Source organism: Phacochoerus africanus, chromosome 8 (genome assembly GCF_016906955.1).
Source record: "Phacochoerus africanus isolate WHEZ1 chromosome 8, ROS_Pafr_v1, whole genome shotgun sequence".
Classification (NCBI taxonomy): domain Eukaryota; kingdom Metazoa; phylum Chordata; class Mammalia; order Artiodactyla; family Suidae; genus Phacochoerus; species Phacochoerus africanus.
In genome coordinates, this window is record NC_062551.1 from 166,956,001 (window position 1) to 166,974,499 (window position 18,499).

Sequence of the window (18,499 nt, forward strand, 5' to 3'; positions counted from 1 at the left end):
GGTCACTGGAGCTGCTGGGCTGAGGGCAAGTCGACCCAAGAGACAGTGCCCTGGCTTCTCCAAACCACAACAGCCCAGGCGGCAGATAACCTGAGGCTCTCCACAGGGGCCTAAAAAGCTAAGGGTAAGCTGCAGTGCCAACTCCCCACCATGTGACCTACAGACCTCGTGCCCTTCAGCAACAAGGTCGTCCCTTTCGCCTGCTCTGTGAAAATGGATCTGGGCCCTTAAAACACTTTTTTTTTTTTTTTGGCCAGTTGGCATGGTGTCAGGGTTTGTCATTAGAGGGTACTGGAAAGCCATGGCTGCTATGTTCCAGTGTGTTCCTCTTGGTAGGCTCCCGTAGCACACGTGGCTTTCCCGGACACAGCACTCAGCAGTGAGCAGCAGCCAACAGCTTCCCTCAGCACTTCTCTGGGGCAGTTTGGCGGCAGAGGGGCTCCAGTGAGACACCCCTCTATAATCAGCCTTCCCCAGCGCCCTAGATGAAGATTTCTGGCAAGCTCCACCATGTGCTACATACACTACATGCTATTAACCCGCTGAGCTACGGGCAGCACCAGTGTGGCTCATCTGCGACCCAGGGAGCCAAGGTCATGCCCACGACACCAAGGTCTGGATCTCAGCCTGCCGTGGCTGTGTGCCAGGGTGGGGGGCTCCCTGCTGAGCTCTCTAGCTCAGCCCTGGGGTGGCGGCTGCTCCTGAGATTGCTTCTGTGGTCTTCAGAGTTCTCTCTAACTCTTTTTGACAGCGTTATTGACGTATCATTCACATGCCATACAATCCACCCATTCGAAGGCTTTTAGTATTTGCCAAGTTGTGCAAACATGACCACAATCAATTTTAGAATACTTCCTACTCCAAAATGATACCCTGGCACCCTTTCATCCTCTACAAACCTCCAGCAATAAGCAACCACTAAACTACTTTCTATTCTTTTTTTTTTTTTTTTTTGTCTTAAGCTGCACTGGCGGCATGTGGAGGTTCCCAGGCTAGGGGTCGAACTAGAGCTACAGCGGCCAACCTATGCCACACAGCCACAGCCACACTGAGATCTGAGCCACATCTGTGACCCACACCACAGCTCCCGGCAAGGCTGGATCCTTAACCCACTGAGCAAGGCCTGGGATCGAACCCGACTCCTCATGGATCCTAGTGAGGTTCATTAACTGCTGAGCCATGAAGGGAACTCCAAACCTACTTTCTGTCCTACAGACTAGGCCAGTCCGTAGGATAGGAATTAAAAGTGAAATATCTTTAAATTTAAACTTTTAAAGGTATTTCATACAAATGGAATCACAATACGTGGTCCTTTGTGACAGGCTTCTTCCACTTCGCACCTTGTCAAGGTTCGCTTATGTTGCAGTAAGTCAGCACTTCTTTTCATTGCCAAATACATTCCATCATATGGATGGAATTCCTTATCCTTTGTCAGCTGACAAACATTTGGGTCGTTTCCATCTTTTGGCTGAATAATGCTGCAGTGCATATGCACGTACATATTTTTACACGGACCTAAGTTCTAATTTCTCTCGGGTATATATGTAAGCGTGAAATATACCCAGGTTATATGGTAACTCTATGTTTAACTGCTTGCGGGAATGGCAGATGGGTTTCCAAAGCTGCTGTACCATTTTATACGCCCATCAGCTGTGGATGAGAGATCTGATTTCTCAGCACCAATACCAACGTTCCGCATTATCTGCCTTTTTTTTTTTTTTTTTGGTCTTTTTAGGGTCACACCCATGGCACATGGAGGTTCCCAGGCTAGGGGTCCAATTGGAGCCATAGCCGCCGTACTATAACCACAGCAACACCAGATCCTGTGGTGTAGGTCACAGATCCTCGTCTGTGACCTACACCACAGCTCATGGCAATGCCGGATCCTTAACCCACTGAGCAAGGCCAGGGATCGAACCTGTGTCTCCACGGATATCAGATTTGTTTCCACTGAGCCACGATGACAGGAAGTCTGTCTTTTTGATTATTGCCATCCTGGTGGGTGTGAACTGTGGTTTTGATTTGCATTTCCCTGCTGGCTAGAGGTGTTGAGCATCTTTTATGTGTTCATTTCTTTACTTCTCACTAGCTAATCTCATGCTACTCCAACTCACTGTTAAAATGAATCATTCTTACATTAAACTTGACGTGCTCAAAGCACCATCTCCTTACTGGACCCAGACTCACCTAACGCAGGCAGTCACTGACTTTCTGAGTAGAAATTAGATATCTACACCAAGGCTTAAAAACAGAAGACTGAAGAGTAAAGCTGAAAACTAGTTTGTCCATGGTCAGATGGTCCCCTTTACAAGTAGCTGAGAAAAAAGGAGGGGATGGGGTAGAAATCCAAGGAAACTCAACTTTCAGTTTTGCATGTTTTAGCTCATTTTTGTTTTGACAAACAAAAAAAGTCTTTCTGAATAGGAGCTGTTAGTGTTTGGTTTTCTTTGGCCTTTGCTTATTCAAAAGTGTTCAAAGAACAAGGTTCTAGACTTTTTTTTTTTTTTTTTTTTTGCTTTTTAGGGCCACACCCGAGGCATATGGAGGTTTCCAGGTTAGGGGCCGAATCAGAGCCACAGCAACGCCAGATCCAAGCCGCGTCTGCAACCTACACCACAGCTCAAGGCAACGCCGGATCCTTAATCCAGAGAACGAGGCCAGCGATCAAACCCGCAATCTCATGGTTCCTAGTGGGATTCATTTCTGCTGCGCCATGACAGGAACTCCAAACACAGTTCTTGTTTTTTTTTTTTAAATTGACTCCAATCAGTCTTAAGAAAATTCAACTGGAATATTTGAAAAGACAACCGTGCTTTGCCCGGGGCCACCTGAGATAAAAGGGTGGGGGCTGGTGTTGAAGGGGTTGGGAGACGGCGACATGTCCAGAAAAACGGAAAGAGAAGACTGCAGCAGGAGAGCAGTCGATTACAACTCTTAAACAAGGGCATGGCTGTGTTCCAATAAAGCCTGCAGGCCTGTTCACTGACCCCTGCTGTGTACGCTATATGGACGGCTATACAGCATATAGCGAAAGCATAACAGCATAAAAACATGCACGGGCATTTTAAAACTTTAAATGCAAAGTAGTGTTTTCTCTGATGATGGAGGGAGGAGATCAGGGAAAAATACACAGGAGGCTCTTACTAGAATTGTAATGCTCTGCTTCTTTAAAAAAAAAAATCTAAAGTATATTAAGACCCAGTGATGGTATCGTTATACTGCTCTGTTTTGTTTTGTTTTGTTTCATGGCTGTGCCTGAGGCAGTGGACGTTTCCAGGCCAGAGATGGAACCTGCAATAGCAGTGACCAGAGCCACAGTAGTGACAATGCCAAATCCTTAACCCGCTGCGCCACAAGAGAACTCCACTGTTCTGCTCCTGTATGTGTAAAACGCATCATCAGAAAATACGAGGTAAATGCTCTCTTCCACTGCCACCACGCCTCTGGAACTGTGGCTATTGTAACCCACCCAGTAGCTCCATACTGTTTACCTGCTCACGTCTCTCTCCAAAAAAGGCAAGGAAAGAAATATAATGGTACAGAAAAATTGTGCTGGAGCCATGCTGGGAGCTATGACGTCTTACCGGTCCAGGCAGAAGCCATGATGACACACAGAGGACAGCAGCAGGAAAACGGTGTGGTACCTGCCTTCAAGAACAGTGTGATGCAGGGAGTTTAAACAGACACAAACTTCACGAGGTGGTGGAAATTAACAGCTGTCTGGAGAGTTTCAGAAAAGCGTCAGGGAAGAAGCTAAAGCAGTAAAAACAGAGAGACCTTAGATGCCACATTACGGAGTCTGAAATTTATCCCGCTGGCGGTGAAGACCCACTGAAGGGATTAAGTAGAGAAACGACGTAGTCAAATCTATATTTTACTTTATTTTATTTTTTGTCTTTTTGCCTTTTCTAGGGCCGCTCCTGCGGCACATGGAGGTTCCCAGGCTAGGGGTCGAATCAGAGCTGTAGCCGCCGGCCTACACCACAGCCACAGTCACGCCAGATCTGAACCTCGTCTGCGACCCACACCACAACTCACAGCAACGCTGGATCCTTAACCCACTGAGCAAGGCCAGGGGTCTCACCTGCAAGTTCATGGCTCCTAGTCGGATTCGTTAACCACTGTGCCATGACGGGAACTCTTCAAATCTATCTTTTAGAGCGCGCACTCGAGCAGCAGCACGGAGGACAACCTAGAGATGCTGGAGCTGTGCCAGATATGCAGGTGCACAGGCCACAGAGATGCGAAGAAACGAGACGGCGCTTGAAGAATGACGCTACTCTAGGCTTGCAAAATATAGAAGACTTTCCCAGACCCCTGGGGGAAAGGGAGCCAGACGGGAAATGTACGTCCTACGAGGGGCTGCTTGAAAGCCCGTGGCCAAATACTCCACAAGTCGTCCACGCAAAGCCATCGACATTCTTGTTCTCATGACCAGAACCCCAAGGGAGTTGGAGGAAAGGGCGTAAGAGCCTCAAGCATAAACAATATAATCTGGAGTTCCCGTTGTGGCGCAGTGGTTAGCGAATCCAACTAGGAGCCGTGAGGTTGCGGGTTCGATCCCTGGCCTCGCTCAGTGGGTTAAGGATCCAGCGTTGCCGTGAGCTGTGGTGCAGGTCGCAGACGAGGCTCGGATCCCGCATTGCTGTGGCTGTGGGGTAGGCCGGCAGCTACTGCTCTGATGAGACCCCTAGCCTGGGAACCTCCATGTGCCGCAGGAGCGGCCCTAGAAAAGGCAAAAAGACAAAAAACAAAACAAAACAAACAAACAAAAAAACAACATCATCTTTCTCTGGAGGGTTAATCATTTATACATCTAGGAACACAAAGGGTCTGCGCCTTGCCTATCTGTAGCCTTGATCAGTAACACTGTAAATGACATATGTGATTCCGAACGTACAAGGAAGTAGAAAATAGCAAATAAAAATCATACCTTGGCTCAGAGGGTGGCCATTGCCTCTCGAAGGCGGTGGCCCCCTGATCCCCACTCTATTTCTTTGTCTCTTCTTTCTTAAATCTGCGGCACCGCTGACTTTGGGACCTGAGTTGACGAGCAGGTTGCGTCAAGTGGCGCCTGAACAGGGACCTGAAGCAGCTCACAGCCTACGAGACTAATGGACAGGTGCTGACAGACGCGGGGGATCCCGGCTGAAAAAGCGACGGACCGGAACGTACCAAGAGGTGGGTACACCCCGTGGATCTGAAAATCACGGTAACCATGGGGCAGTGTTCTTCTAAACATGCTGATTATAGTCTTTTGTTGAAAACTTTACTCCGAAGCTCAGGCGTGAAAGTGAAAGATGAAAGTTTTCGAGAATTACTTGATGTCATGTACATAAACAGCGTTACTGGTTCGACCCTGAGGAAGGCACACTGCGTTCAGAGGAATGGAAGGAGGTCCTGCGTTGCTTGCGCCGCGCTTATCATAGTGGGGAGGCGATACCTCTGAGTGTTTGGTCTCTATGTAATTTCATTTATACTACCTTGGCTCCTTTACAATCCGAAAATTCTGATTCTTCGGACTCAGAAAAGGAGGATGTGCAGGAACATTTGTTAGCACATCAAGAGCAGGGTGAAGGTTTTAAACCCCCACATACTTGTGAAAACTTGGATATAGGGAATTTAAGGAAGAGCCCCCTTTTGCTCCCAGGCTCCAATCTACGTGTGGCCCTCACGCCTCTCCAGCTCAGCCTCTTCCTTTTTCTCCAGTATCTCAGCCGTCTGCTCCATGGCCTGATCCTGCTGATTTACAATCAGAACCTCCTCCTGCAGACCCTGAGGTGCCGTGGGACGATGGAGCTTTTGGAGCTGTTAAGCCAGTCACTCAACATACAGCTCTGGCTGCTAGGTCTAGCTTTCGAAAGGCAGTATGACAAGCTAGACAGGAAAGTGACCGAGATGCCTTAGTTCTCCCAGCACAGGCGCAGAGAGTACAAGCCAGTGCACAGCTCCCTCAAGGGGGCATTCGGCGTGATTATAAACCTTTATCATTTAAAGTCATAAAAGAAATTAAACAAGCTTGTCCTCAATATGCAAGTAATTCGCCTTATACTGTGGGATCAGCCCAAGCTCTGGCACAGTCAGAACGTTTGATTCCCTGTGACTGGGACACGACTGCTACAACCAGCTTGACGACTTCTGAGTTCCTCCAATTTAAAACCTGGTGGCAAGATGAGGCATCTCAGATGGCTCGGTGCAATGCTGCCAGTAATCCTCCTGCCAATACAGTTTGTGAACAATCAATGGGAATTCAAAATCAGTTACAGTTTGGTGGTAACGTGACAGCCCCAGTTCATGATGGGTGTCAAAGAGCTTGGGAAAGGTTAGCCCACCAGGACAAGGAACTCCTTCCGTTATTAATATCAAGCAATCAAATGGAGAACCTTATACTGATTTCATTGCCAGGTTGACTAATAATTTACCAAAAAAAGTGGCTAATCCAAAATTACATGAGCTATTAATGAGGATACTTGCTTTTAACAATACAAAATATAAAAAGAAGCGCTCAAATTCTATCATATGTGGGACCAGAGGAACAAACTGCAACGCTGCAACCCTAACCTCTGATACACCAGCAAATTTACGGAGAAGAGATCTCTTGATGCAATGGAGAGCTTATTACCATTCCCACACTGTCTTCTCAAGCTAAGAATATCATGGCTAATACGGGATATAATCCTTGCAAGTTACAAACACATTTGGGTTTTTTGTAGGGGCCACTGTTCCAATGACAGCCTTACCTTTAAAACGGAAATCTGATGAGCCAATATGGGTAGAACAGTGGCCCCTTCCAAAGGTTAAACTAGAGGCTCTGACTGAGTTGATACAAGAACAACCACAGTTAGGACATCTTGAAAAAACGACTAGCCCTTGGAATTCTCCTGTTTTTGTAAGAAAAAAGAAATCTGGAAAACGGAGAATGTTAACAGATTTAAGGAAAGTTAATAGCAGCATGGAACCTACGGGGGCCTACAGCCAGGACTCCCGTCGCCTGCTGTGATACGTGAACAATGGCCAATTCTTATTACTGATCTTAAAGATTGTCTTTATACTGCACCACTACATGAAAAGGATAGTCCTAGATTTGCATGTACAGTTCCATCCCTAAATAATAAAAACCTGTTAAAAGATACACCTGGAAAGTTCTACCTCAAGGGATGATAAACAGCCCTACTTTATGCCCAACTTTTGTAGCAACGCCTTTACAGAATATTCGACGACAATTTCCAGATGCATATGTCACTCATTACACGGATGATATTTTGCTGGCTCATAAAGATCCTTTAAAGAAAATATATTTACAAATAGAGGTTGAATTTACTAAATTTGGATTAAAGATAGCACCTGATAAAACACAAGATGCTGAGCCTTTTACTCACTTAGGGTATCTTATGGCCAAAGGGTGTTTTAAACCACAAAAGGTACAAATTCGTACAGAACATCTTAAAACCTGAAACGACTTTCAGAAATTATTGGGAGGTATTAATTGGCGAAAACCTACTTAGGGAATACCAAATTATCAGTCAACTGAATTATTTCAAGTATTAATGGGAATCCTGACCTCAACAGTCCTAGACAATTGTCTGAGTCAGCTAAAGAGCAGTTATAGGTTGCAAACAAAGCTATGCAAGAAGAACAGCTTATTCGCATTGACCCTGGTACGCCAATACCGTTAATTACATTACCTACAAAAAACGCCCCCACATCCGTTTTACGGCAAAATCAAAAGGGCCTCTAGAATGGACACGTCTGTCTCCTGCTCCCACAAAGATCAGACTACTTACGTTGACTTCTCAGATTATTGCCAAGGCCAGGATTAGAAGTAAACAATTGAGTGGATCTGATCCTACAGAAACCATAGTTCCTCTTACAAAAAATCAGATTATCGCAGCTGTTTGTAGAAGATATGAACTGGCAATAGGCCTTGACAGAGTATGTAGGGAATATACATCCTCAGTTCCCTCAACGTCCTGTTTTACGGTTTTTCACTAAACACTCTTGGGTTAAGCCTGAAGTTACAAAAGCAGAGCCCATTTCTTCGGCAGACACATATTTTACAGATGCTAATAAAGACTTAATGGCAGGGTATACAGGACCCTCTACCAAAACGTGGAGACCCAGAACTCGTTCTGTACAACAAGCTAAACTAGATGCTGTTATTCAACTTTTAAAAGATGTTCCTGTTCCTTCAAATACTGTCTCTGATTCACAATACACTGTTCGGGTGACTTCTATAATTGAAACAATTTCACTGTCGGGGCACAGAAACTCTCCTGTGGAGCAACTGTTTATTACTTTACAAGCTATTGTAAGGGCCAGGGACAACCCATTTTTTATTGGTCATCTTAGATCTCAATCCCAATTGCCTGGTCCTATATCTGAAGGAAATACAAAAGTTGATCAATGGATTATGTTTGCAAGCCCATTCCAATATCATCAATTGGCACACACTGCCACCAAAGGACTTACGCATAAATGTCATATTTCACGACAAGAAGCCAGAAGTACTGTAAAAGCATGCCCTGAGTGTGTTTTAACACACCCGCCGTCTGCTCCAGACACTGCTACTAATCAGGTACTCAACCTCAGGATCTCTGGCAAACGGAGGTTGCTCACATCCCTTCCTTTGGTCACCGGGGTATGTACACGTAGCTGTGGACACTCATTCAGGAATGCTGTATACATACCCTCATACTGGAGAGACAGCTAAGGATGTTAAGTCACACTTACGACAAGCGTTTTCTTACACAGATACACCTAAAACCATTAAAACGGACAACGGCCCTGCATGTATTAGTTTTACGTTAAAAATGCTTTTCAGGGATTGAAACGTTAAACATCTTACAAGGATTCCTCATAACCCCAAGGTCAGACTATTACTGAGAGAACATATTTTACGTTCAACAAATACTATTTTCAAACAAAAAAGGGGGAGTATAGGGTTATCGCCAAGAGGCACAATAGCTCAAGCTTTATTTACCCTAAATTTTTTGGACGTTAGGGGGTTTAATACTCAACCTGCAGCCTTTATTCATTTCAATAAGAAAGAAAGGAATGAAAAACCATGTTATCCCCCAAAAGAAATGTTGGATGATTATACGCCAATATTACGGAGGGATAATTATAGGAATTGGCATCAGGGATTTAGGGTTAAAAAGGGACGAGGTTTTGCTCTTATCGTTACAGAAAATGGACAATATCACTGGGTTACCCAAAGAAATATCCGAGAATACAAGAACGAGACCATGGATCAGTCTGGCCCCCCTGGGAGAGCGCCCAGTCCAGGCAACGAAGAGAATGGTGATCCAGGACCCACCGGAAAAGAAAACTAAACCAACCAATAAAACACCTAACAGTAAAATACCGACGTGGGGTCAAATGAAGAGGTTGAGTGGGGAAGGGGAAAAACTGGTGCGAGACCAACATTATCCTGTCAGTCCTACTACTCTTTCTGTTGCTATGATGGCACTACCTACAGGAACGGTGTGTGCTAATGACACATGTTGGGCCTGTGCGCCTAATCCTCCGTTACCACGTCCCATAACTTGGGAGGATTATTCAGTCCCTACACTTGCTAAGGATTCATCACGGACTCCAGGAGCACATGATCCGTCTTTGCCCTTGAGGAAACAGGAAGAAGGAAGACAACTGAGTAATTCTTCTTTGAATCATACTGTGGCTGCTGATCTAACTCCTATGTGTCTGGACAGGAGGCCCATCGCCTGAAGAGAGGAATACAGCGTTGGCTATCTAAAGTACGGGATCCCTCTAGTATGGGGGAGCAAACTTTCTTTTTACTTCAGGCATTTTCTTTTGCCCACACAGAGAATAATGTCACCATTAGTTCACCTCCTTTACCCACTGTGCTCAAATACTGTCAGGAACTGAAAGCTGGATACAATGGAAATGATGCAGAGGTATAACATGGGCTGTACTGCGCCTAACGCTGCGGATGGAGTCGTTACTGACCGGAGTCCTACGCACATAATCTGAATACTGATGCGGATCTGGGATTACCAAAAGCCTGCAATGATACATTAAAAGACTTCAAAACCTTAGTTAATCATTCTACATCAAGGAATACAGAGCACTCATTGTGTTCACGAGTGGCACACAGATGCCGAGGTGCTATGATCTACGCAAAGACAAGTAGATGGAAAACTGGCCGCACAAGCGGCAGATTTACAACACGGCGTTATTCTACCAGGAGGTCAAGCGAATAGTCTGCAAAAACAAATTCGTTTAAAATGTGATGGGCACATAACTTCATTTCGGGTCACCCCACATCCTCATGATGAGACTGCCTTTGAAGGGGATGAGGCCAGACGGCATCTACTTAAGCACGGGCTTATCTGCGGGCATTAATAATCCACAAAGGGAACATACTAGACACCTCTTCGCAAAAAATCGCACGTCCTTCAAGGACCTGATTGGCTTGAAGCTGCTGCGGGGAGCCTATCTCCATTAAATCCTACTCCTCATCTCAAAACTACAGGAGGCACCAGGGGAGGCACATTGGTAGTACCTGTGGGTTTGTTTCTGTGTTTCTATGCAGTCAAGAGCCACTGAACAACCACCACCACCACAACAACGAGCCACAACTGCCCTCGCCACAGTGATTAACAGAAATACTTCTGAAAGTAACTGAAAAGGGGGAGATGCTGGAGCTGTGCCAGATATGCAGGTGCACAGGCCACAGAGATGTGAAGAAACGAGATGGCGCTTGAAGAATGACGCTACTCTAGGCTTGCAAAATATAGAAGACTTTCCCAGACCCCTGGGGGAAAGGGAGCCAGACGGGAAATGTACGTCCTACGAGGGGCTGCTTGAAAGCCCGTGGCCAAATACTCCACAAGTCGTCCACGCAAAGCCATCGACATTCTTGTTCTCATGACCAGAACCCCAAGGGAGTTGGAGGAAAGGGCGTAAGAGCCTCAAGCATAAACAATATAATCTGGAGTTCCCGTTGTGGCGCAGTGGTTAGCGAATCCAACTAGGAGCCGTGAGGTTGCGGGTTCGATCCCTGGCCTCGCTCAGTGGGTTAAGGATCCAGCGTTGCCGTGAGCTGTGGTGCAGGTCGCAGACGAGGCTCGGATCCCGCATTGCTGTGGCTGTGGGGTAGGCCGGCAGCTACTGCTCTGATGAGACCCCTAGCCTGGGAACCTCCATGTGCCGCAGGAGCGGCCCTAGAAAAGGCAAAAAGACAAAAAACAAAACAAAACAAACAAACAAAAAAACAACATCATCTTTCTCTGGAGGGTTAATCATTTATACATCTAGGAACACAAAGGGTCTGCGCCTTGCCTATCTGTAGCCTTGATCAGTAACACTGTAAATGACATATGTGATTCCGAACGTACAAGGAAGTAGAAAATAGCAAATAAAAATCATACCTTGGCTCAGAGGGTGGCCATTGCCTCTCGAAGGCGGTGGCCCCCTGATCCCCACTCTATTTCTTTGTCTCTTCTTTCTTAAATCTGCGGCACCGCTGACTTTGGGACCTGAGTTGACGAGCAGGTCGCGTCAGGAGAAGGCCAGGCAAGAGCAGGACGAGACTGTTGTAACGGCCCAGGCCATTCACCATCAGAGAGAACGGGCATCTCAGGGGTACTCAGAATGATTCACCAAGGTATCAAAAGAAAATACCTGAATTCCCGTTTATCGGCATCTCTGATACTTAATTTCAGTGGACCTTCTCACGCAATCCCTATGTCAGATACGTTGTGGCACAAGAGCATCAGGAAAAAATCCCCCAAACGAGCGAGCTCCACAGCCTGGGAGGACGGGGTGGGGGGGTGATGGTCCCATCACTTACCACCGGCTTCACGATGCAATGCAGTTTAAGCACTACAAAATGACACCAATGAAGTTAATTTCATAAAAATCAGATCTTATTTTTTTGTCTTTTTAGGGCTGCACATGTGGCATATGGAAGTTCCCAGGCTAGGTGTCAAATTGGAGCTGTAGCTGCTGGCCTACACCACAGCCACAGCAACACCAGATCCAAGCCGTGTCTACAACCTACACTACAGCTCACGGCAACGCCAGATCCTTAACCTACTGAGTGAGGCCAAGGATCAAACCCAAGTCCTCATGGATGCTAGTTGGGTTCATTACCACTGAACCACAACAGGAGCTCCTGGATCTTATTTTAAATAGGGTCATAATTAAACTTGACAATGTGGAGTTCCCATCATTGCGCAGCAGAAACGAATCTGACTAGGAACCATGAGGTTGCGGGTTCGATCCCTGGCCACACTCAGCAGGTCAAGGAGCTGGCATTGCTGTAAGCTGTGGTGTAGGTCGCAGACTTGGCTCGGATCTGTGGTGACATTGCTGTGGCTGTGGCGTAGGCCAACGGCTACAGCTCGGATTAAACCCCTAGCCTTCGAACCTCCATATGCCGCAGATGCGGCCCTAAAAAGACAAAAATAAATAAATAAATAAATAATACACTTGACAATGAGCTAAAGAGAAACCATGAAACTCTTGTGCCTCAAAGGAGTTCTCTGGTTATCATCTGGCCAAGTGTGTATAAGATTTCTAGAACTTAAAGAGCAGTTGTATACATATATATATATATATATATATATATATTTTTTTTTTACAAAAATACTGGTGTTACAAGTTTGCTGACCTTTTCTGGGATGGCAAACGTCTGTTAACAGTATGGCACCTAGAAGATTTTCCAAAAATACACACATTTGTCCTTTCAAAGTGAAGAACACATCTTAACAAAAGCTAGAAACTTGTTTACTAAAAAAAAAAAAAAAGAAAAGAAAAGAACTACGTTGAGTGCATTTTGAAAACAGATGTTTGGCAAGGCTTCCATCCTTAGGTTATTTATTTATTTGTTTATTTATTTATTTTTAGGGCCACACCAGAATGGCATGGCAGTCCCCAGGCTAGGGGTCCAATCTGAGCTGCAGCTCCAGCCTACACCCCAGCCACAACAATGTGGGATCGGAGCCATGTTTGCAACCGCAGCTCTGGGCAATGCCGGATGCCAGACCCACTGAGCAAGGCCAGGGGATCGAACCTGCAACCTCATGGATACTAGTCGAATTCGTTTTCACTACGCCACAACAGGAACTCCCAAAAAACTATTATTTTGATTATAAGAGGTCCCTTGCGTATCTAATAATAACAGGACCACAATTTTTACATCTATGTGCTCAAATTCTTGGAACAACCTTTCAAGGTAGCGATTTTTATCTGCATTTTTACAAATGTGAAAACCAAGGTAGGAAAATCTAGGGGAATCCTTCTACCTCCCTCCCTGGGATTTCCTTACCCGATTTCTAAAGTTTCTTCAAATCCTGCTGCTGTTGCTGCTGCTGCTGATCAGGAGGGATTACTCTGAACCAGGTCCTGTGCAACGCACTTCACATAAAGTGAACTCACAACCACCCCACGCCTTTCACTGATGAGGAAACGTGGACTCAAGAATAACACACTTAAGGCTGGGGGAAAAATGTAATTGTAATGTATACATGTAAGGATAACCTGACCCCCTTGCTGTAGTGGGGAAAAAAAAAAAGTGCAAAAAAAAAAGAATAACACACTTGCCGATGTCAGACAATCAGTGGCAGAAGCAGTTTTTAACCCATTCTTTCACTTTCTTTGCTGAAAGTGCAATCTCCTCCTCAAATATCAAAATTTGAGAGACTCATTTAAACTCAATTAAACCAATGAGGTTGAAGTGGGAGCCTTTTTATTTTAACCATTCAAGCAAAAATATAATCTGTGTAACTACACACTTCCTGGCTTCTTAAATTGAGTATCTTGGCTACGCTTTAGCTTTTTGTGGACACCTAGCACACCGCCTGTGTTCGTCACTGAGGGCGCTGGAAAACAGTGAGGCCCTCGGGGACGACTGTGCTAGGACCGGAAAATCATTGACTGTCTTTTTATTTTTATTTGTTTTAGGGCTGCACCTGCAGCATATGAAAGTTCCCAGGCTAAGGGTCGAATCGGAGCTGCAGCTGCCAGCCACAGCCACGCCAGATCCAAGCCGTGTCTATAACCCACACCACAGCTCACGGCAACGCCAGATCCCCGACCCACGGAGTGAGGCCAGGGATCACACCCACATCCTCATGGATACCAGTCGGATTCGTTTCTGCTTCGGCACAACAGGAACTCCCCAAATGTCCTTGTATCAACAGACCTGGTCTGTTACACCGCGAGCATTACAGTGCCTGTAGTGGAATTCCCAACCCACACTCATTTCATGACTAGTTAGAGCTACTGCTTTTTGTTACTGTCAATATGCTTTTCTCTAGTAGCCAATCTGATTTTGCTATCTCATCTTCCACAGGCGATGAGACTCAGAGAGGATACAGCCGTCATTAGAGCTGTCCAACAGTTACTCCTGCCCCTATGCTTTCCAGGCACATGCTAAAACTGCAATTCCCTGCCCGTCTTTAGAATTAGGCATGGCCATGTGACTCACGTTAGCCAATGATGTGCTGATGAGAGTGGTATGTGCCACTTCGGGACGAAAACTTTAAAATCCAGGGCCCTTTGATCACCATCTTCCACTTAGCCAAAATGATCACAGAGGGAGTTCTCTGGTGGCCTAGCGGTTAAGGATGTGGCCTTGCCACTGCTGTGGCTTGGTTTCAATCCCTGGCCCAGGAATTTCTGCATTGCCTTGGGTGCAGCCAAAAAAAAAAAAAAAAAGTGATCACAGAAACACCACGTCTACATGGAGTTTCCGGAGTTCCCACCATGGCTCAGCAGAACCAAACCCAACTAGTATCCATGAGGATGCAGGTTCGATCCTGTCCCTGCTCAGTGGGTTAAGGATCTGGTGCTGCTGTGAGCTGTGCTGTAGGTTAAAGATGTGGCTCAGATCTGGCATTGCTGGCAGGTGCAGCAGGTGCAGCTCCAGTTCAACCCCTAGCTGAGAACTTGCATATGCCGAGGGTGCACCCCCAAGAAAAAAAAAAAAAAAGACGGAGTTTCCATCAGCCTGGGTCCCTGAGTGGTGGTTACCTGTGCAGTCATGCTGGAAATGTGACATGAATGAGAAGTCAACTTTTGTTCTGCTGAGGCACCGAAGTCTTGAGAGTTTTGTTGACGCAGGCTAATCCAAGCTATCCAGACCACTGTACCAGCTCTCTCGATAAGGAGTTCTCTCACGTAAGTAACTCTATTTACAGATTTTTAAGACAAATGTTTTGTTGAACAAAGGATTTTCTTTGTACCCATCCTGTTCAAAGTCACGTTCAATATAAAATATATTCACCACGTACCCACCACGTACAAGACACTGTGCGCGATCATGAAGAAGAGAGTCCGTGGCCTGAAAACGCTTCGATCTTATGCTGGCAAGTGCAGCAAAAAAGCAGACTCTAGTATTCAAGGGCGAGACAAGCCCCATCTAGACCAGGAGAAAAGCACAGGAAAAAAGAAAGTTCCACACAAAATGGCCCCCAAAACACATGTAAGAAGCAACAATTAGAGATTCACAGGGTCATTTACGACAGAAAAAGCAACATGAGCAAAGACAGGGAGCACAAACATCAACACACAAAGAGCAAATAGTTCCACAGACTTGAAAAATATAATAAAGTCGAGAGGAATAGCAAGGAATGCGCCGCCCCATACTGCCCAGGCCAGGCCTTCTGTGCTTAATTCAACAGACGGTGGGAAGCCATTAAACGTCTAGGCTGGGAAGTGAGTTATCTGGAAGTGATGACACTACAAACGAGAGAAGGGAAGGGGGAAAAAAAAGCTAGGCAGTTTCTGCAGTAATTCAAGGGAATGGTATCAATGGCCCCAAATCAGCGTGATGACTGTAGGAACAGAAAGAAGCAAAGGCTAGAAAGAGTGTAGAAGCAGTAGCATCAAGACCTGGCAACCAACTTAATACAAGGGAGAAACAAAAAAAAGCCAAAAATGATTTTTTTTTTTTTTTTGGTCTGTTTTAGGGCCGCATCTGAGGCATATGGAAGTTCCCAGGCTAGAGATGGAATTGGAGCTGTAGCCGTTTGGCCTGTGCCACAGCCACGTCAGATCTGAGCCTCGTCTGTGACCTACACCACAGCCTACAGCAATGCCGGATCCTTAACTCACTGAGCAAGGCCAGGGACTGAACCTGCAACCTCATGGATGCTCATCAGATTCGTTTCTGCTGAGCCACAACAGAAACTCCCCAAGAGTAAATCTTGAGGTGTAGATCCTGGGTGGCTGAAAGAACCCCTATTCTAAGTAGCCGAGGTTACCAGAAAAAAGTGACCAGGGCAAATAAAGTGCTGCTGTCTGTTTCCTAACGGCTCTCGATCCAGCTTCATCTGCAGCATCCCTTGCTCCACCCAAGGTGATGCATCGACCTGCCTTTTTTGTACGATGTTATCTCCTCCTTTTCAATGTGAAGCCCCTGGAACCATTCATGAGCCTTTGGAAGTCTTTCCCTGCCGCTTCTCCCAGCCTCGCTCTCTCGTTTCCTCACTTATCTTCATCACCCAGGACGCTACTCAAGCTTCAGCTCCCCTGTGAAACTCTCCTCAAACACATGGATTTCTCCTGTCCCCAAGTTCTCACCGCACCTACCACCCAGGAATTCTAGAGACCATATTATTAGTGATCATTTTTCCAGTGTGTACTTTATCCCCACGACTATCTCCTAAGCCCATCAGAACAAGTCTCACACACCACAGAGCTTCCCCCCCCCGTTACACTGCCTTGCACACAGATGTACTCAGCAGACACTTTATTGATGATCCAAAATTGACTGTCTCGAAGAATACACACATCTCTTTTCTCCATCAATAATTTACTTTTATTAAACCATGGTTATAAATTTAGACATGTGAAATAGGGAGATTCATCACTTAATACTTCAAAATAGCCTTGAGTTAAGAATCTTTAATCGTAGAAGCTGCTATTGCTTTAAGAGGCTCTTTGAAAATACCATTTCGGTCAGAAATTTTTGTGCCAGCCTTCTTTCAATCCTTTTGACTTGAAGCCATACCCAGCAGTTCAACAGTCATCATTCCAAGGTGATCCTGACTTAGAAATACACGAATTTTCCAGGAGGACTGTTTGCTTTCAGGAATCAAATAAGTGCTTTTTGTCTACTTTCCTGCTCAACTAGCTATAGTATAGATAACTCAAAATGTATTCGCAGAAAAGTTTGTATGTCTTTTCTTAAAAAAACAAAACACCAAATAACATCTGCCTTCATTGGTCCCTCTCTCAATCAATTACCATGTTCACTTGACAGCCTCACTCCTTCCTCCCACGTTCGGGCAACACAAACATGAATAAGGTCTATTGAGGAATCGCAGGAACGGGCACTGCTGTAAAAAGCAATTCAAAATACTTATGGGACGATATCCTAATCAAACCTGCTCTCTCTCATCACTGAGGCATCTCCTGCGCAAGGAAAATCACAGAGGAAACAATGGGAAGCAGTGCCAGAGGAAAGGAAGCAAGGGGCGCACTTAGACGGACCCGGGTCCCCGGAACCTTTGGAAGAGCAATGACAACCGCTGCCCGGACGCGGCGGACTCCCACTCAGGCTTTCCACTTTTCCCCCCTCTCCCCAAGACCAAGGCCCGCCGGACCCCGTCCCCGCTCTGCGCCAAGGTGCGCAGCGCTGCGAGGACTCCGTGCGGATGACCTCAGACCGCTCGGCCCGGGTCCGGCCGTCCTCTCCCCCGAGGCCTGGCGGCCCCTGGCCAAGCGAGGTCTTCCAGCGAGCGGACTCCCGGCGCGAGCCCCCAGTCCGAGCCGGACTGCCTCCCTCGGAGACCGCGGGGCCGCGCCCGAGCCCTCCTCCGCCAGCGCCGGCGCGCGTGGGCTCCGCGCCCCCTCTGACCCGGGGCCTGCGGGCGGCGGGGGAGGGGAGGGGCGGGGCGGCGGCGACCGTTAGCTCCGGGGACCGTCCCCCCGACGCGCGCAGGACCGGCCCTTACCGCAGCGCAGAGGGACGCAGGGGGGAGGCGGCGCCCGGCCTGACACGGGCGACGAGGCGGGGGCGACGGCGTAGGCGGCTGCGGCAGCCGCGGGGGACCCCGGCGGGCGCCCACGACGCGGCGGGCCGCCTGGGCGCAGCCATAGTGGGGACGCAGCGGCGGGCGGAGCGCGTGGCCGCGACCGGGGACGGCGGGACCACCAATCCCGCGCTCCGCCTCGGCGCCCTCGCCGGGGGTCGGGCACCTGCGGCCAATCGGCGCGCGGGAGCCGGGCGGGGCGCCGGACTGACCAATGCGGGCTTGCGCTGCAAGCAGCGGGCGGGCCCTGGCTCAGAGCGGCCCAGTAGGCACCCGGGCCCCGAGGTTTCCAACCCGCCCACCCGTGCGCCTCCCGCAGCCCTCCCCGCAGCCCCCGGGACTGGGGCGGCTGGCGGTCCGGACGCTGGGTTGAGGGCCAGCCAATCCCGCCGCCTTGAGGAATCCCCCTTCACCTGGCTTCACGACCCCGAGGGCGCGCGTTCGGGTGCGGACCTCAGACGGCCGTGGGGCTCGCTCTCCGCCGGGACTATCCC

General features: G+C 47.4%; 1 protein-coding gene across 7 annotated transcripts in view; it reads right to left on the reverse strand.

The window, feature by feature from the left end:
- The window catches only part of ST3GAL3 (ST3 beta-galactoside alpha-2,3-sialyltransferase 3), a 225,438-nt gene extending 207,369 nt beyond the window's left edge, over nucleotides 1-18,069 (reverse strand). For 3 of the 7 annotated variants that reach the window (XM_047789361.1, XM_047789362.1, XM_047789360.1), the window contains exon 1: nucleotides 17,928-18,068. The gene's annotated coding sequence lies outside the window, so the exon portion shown is untranslated. Of the gene's footprint in view, nucleotides 1-4,933; nucleotides 4,957-17,927 lie in introns of those variants that run through there. The other 4 variants (XM_047789364.1, XM_047789363.1, XM_047789356.1 and 1 more) reach the window with 3 other exon arrangements.
- Between the last annotated feature and the right edge of the window lie 430 nt (nucleotides 18,070-18,499).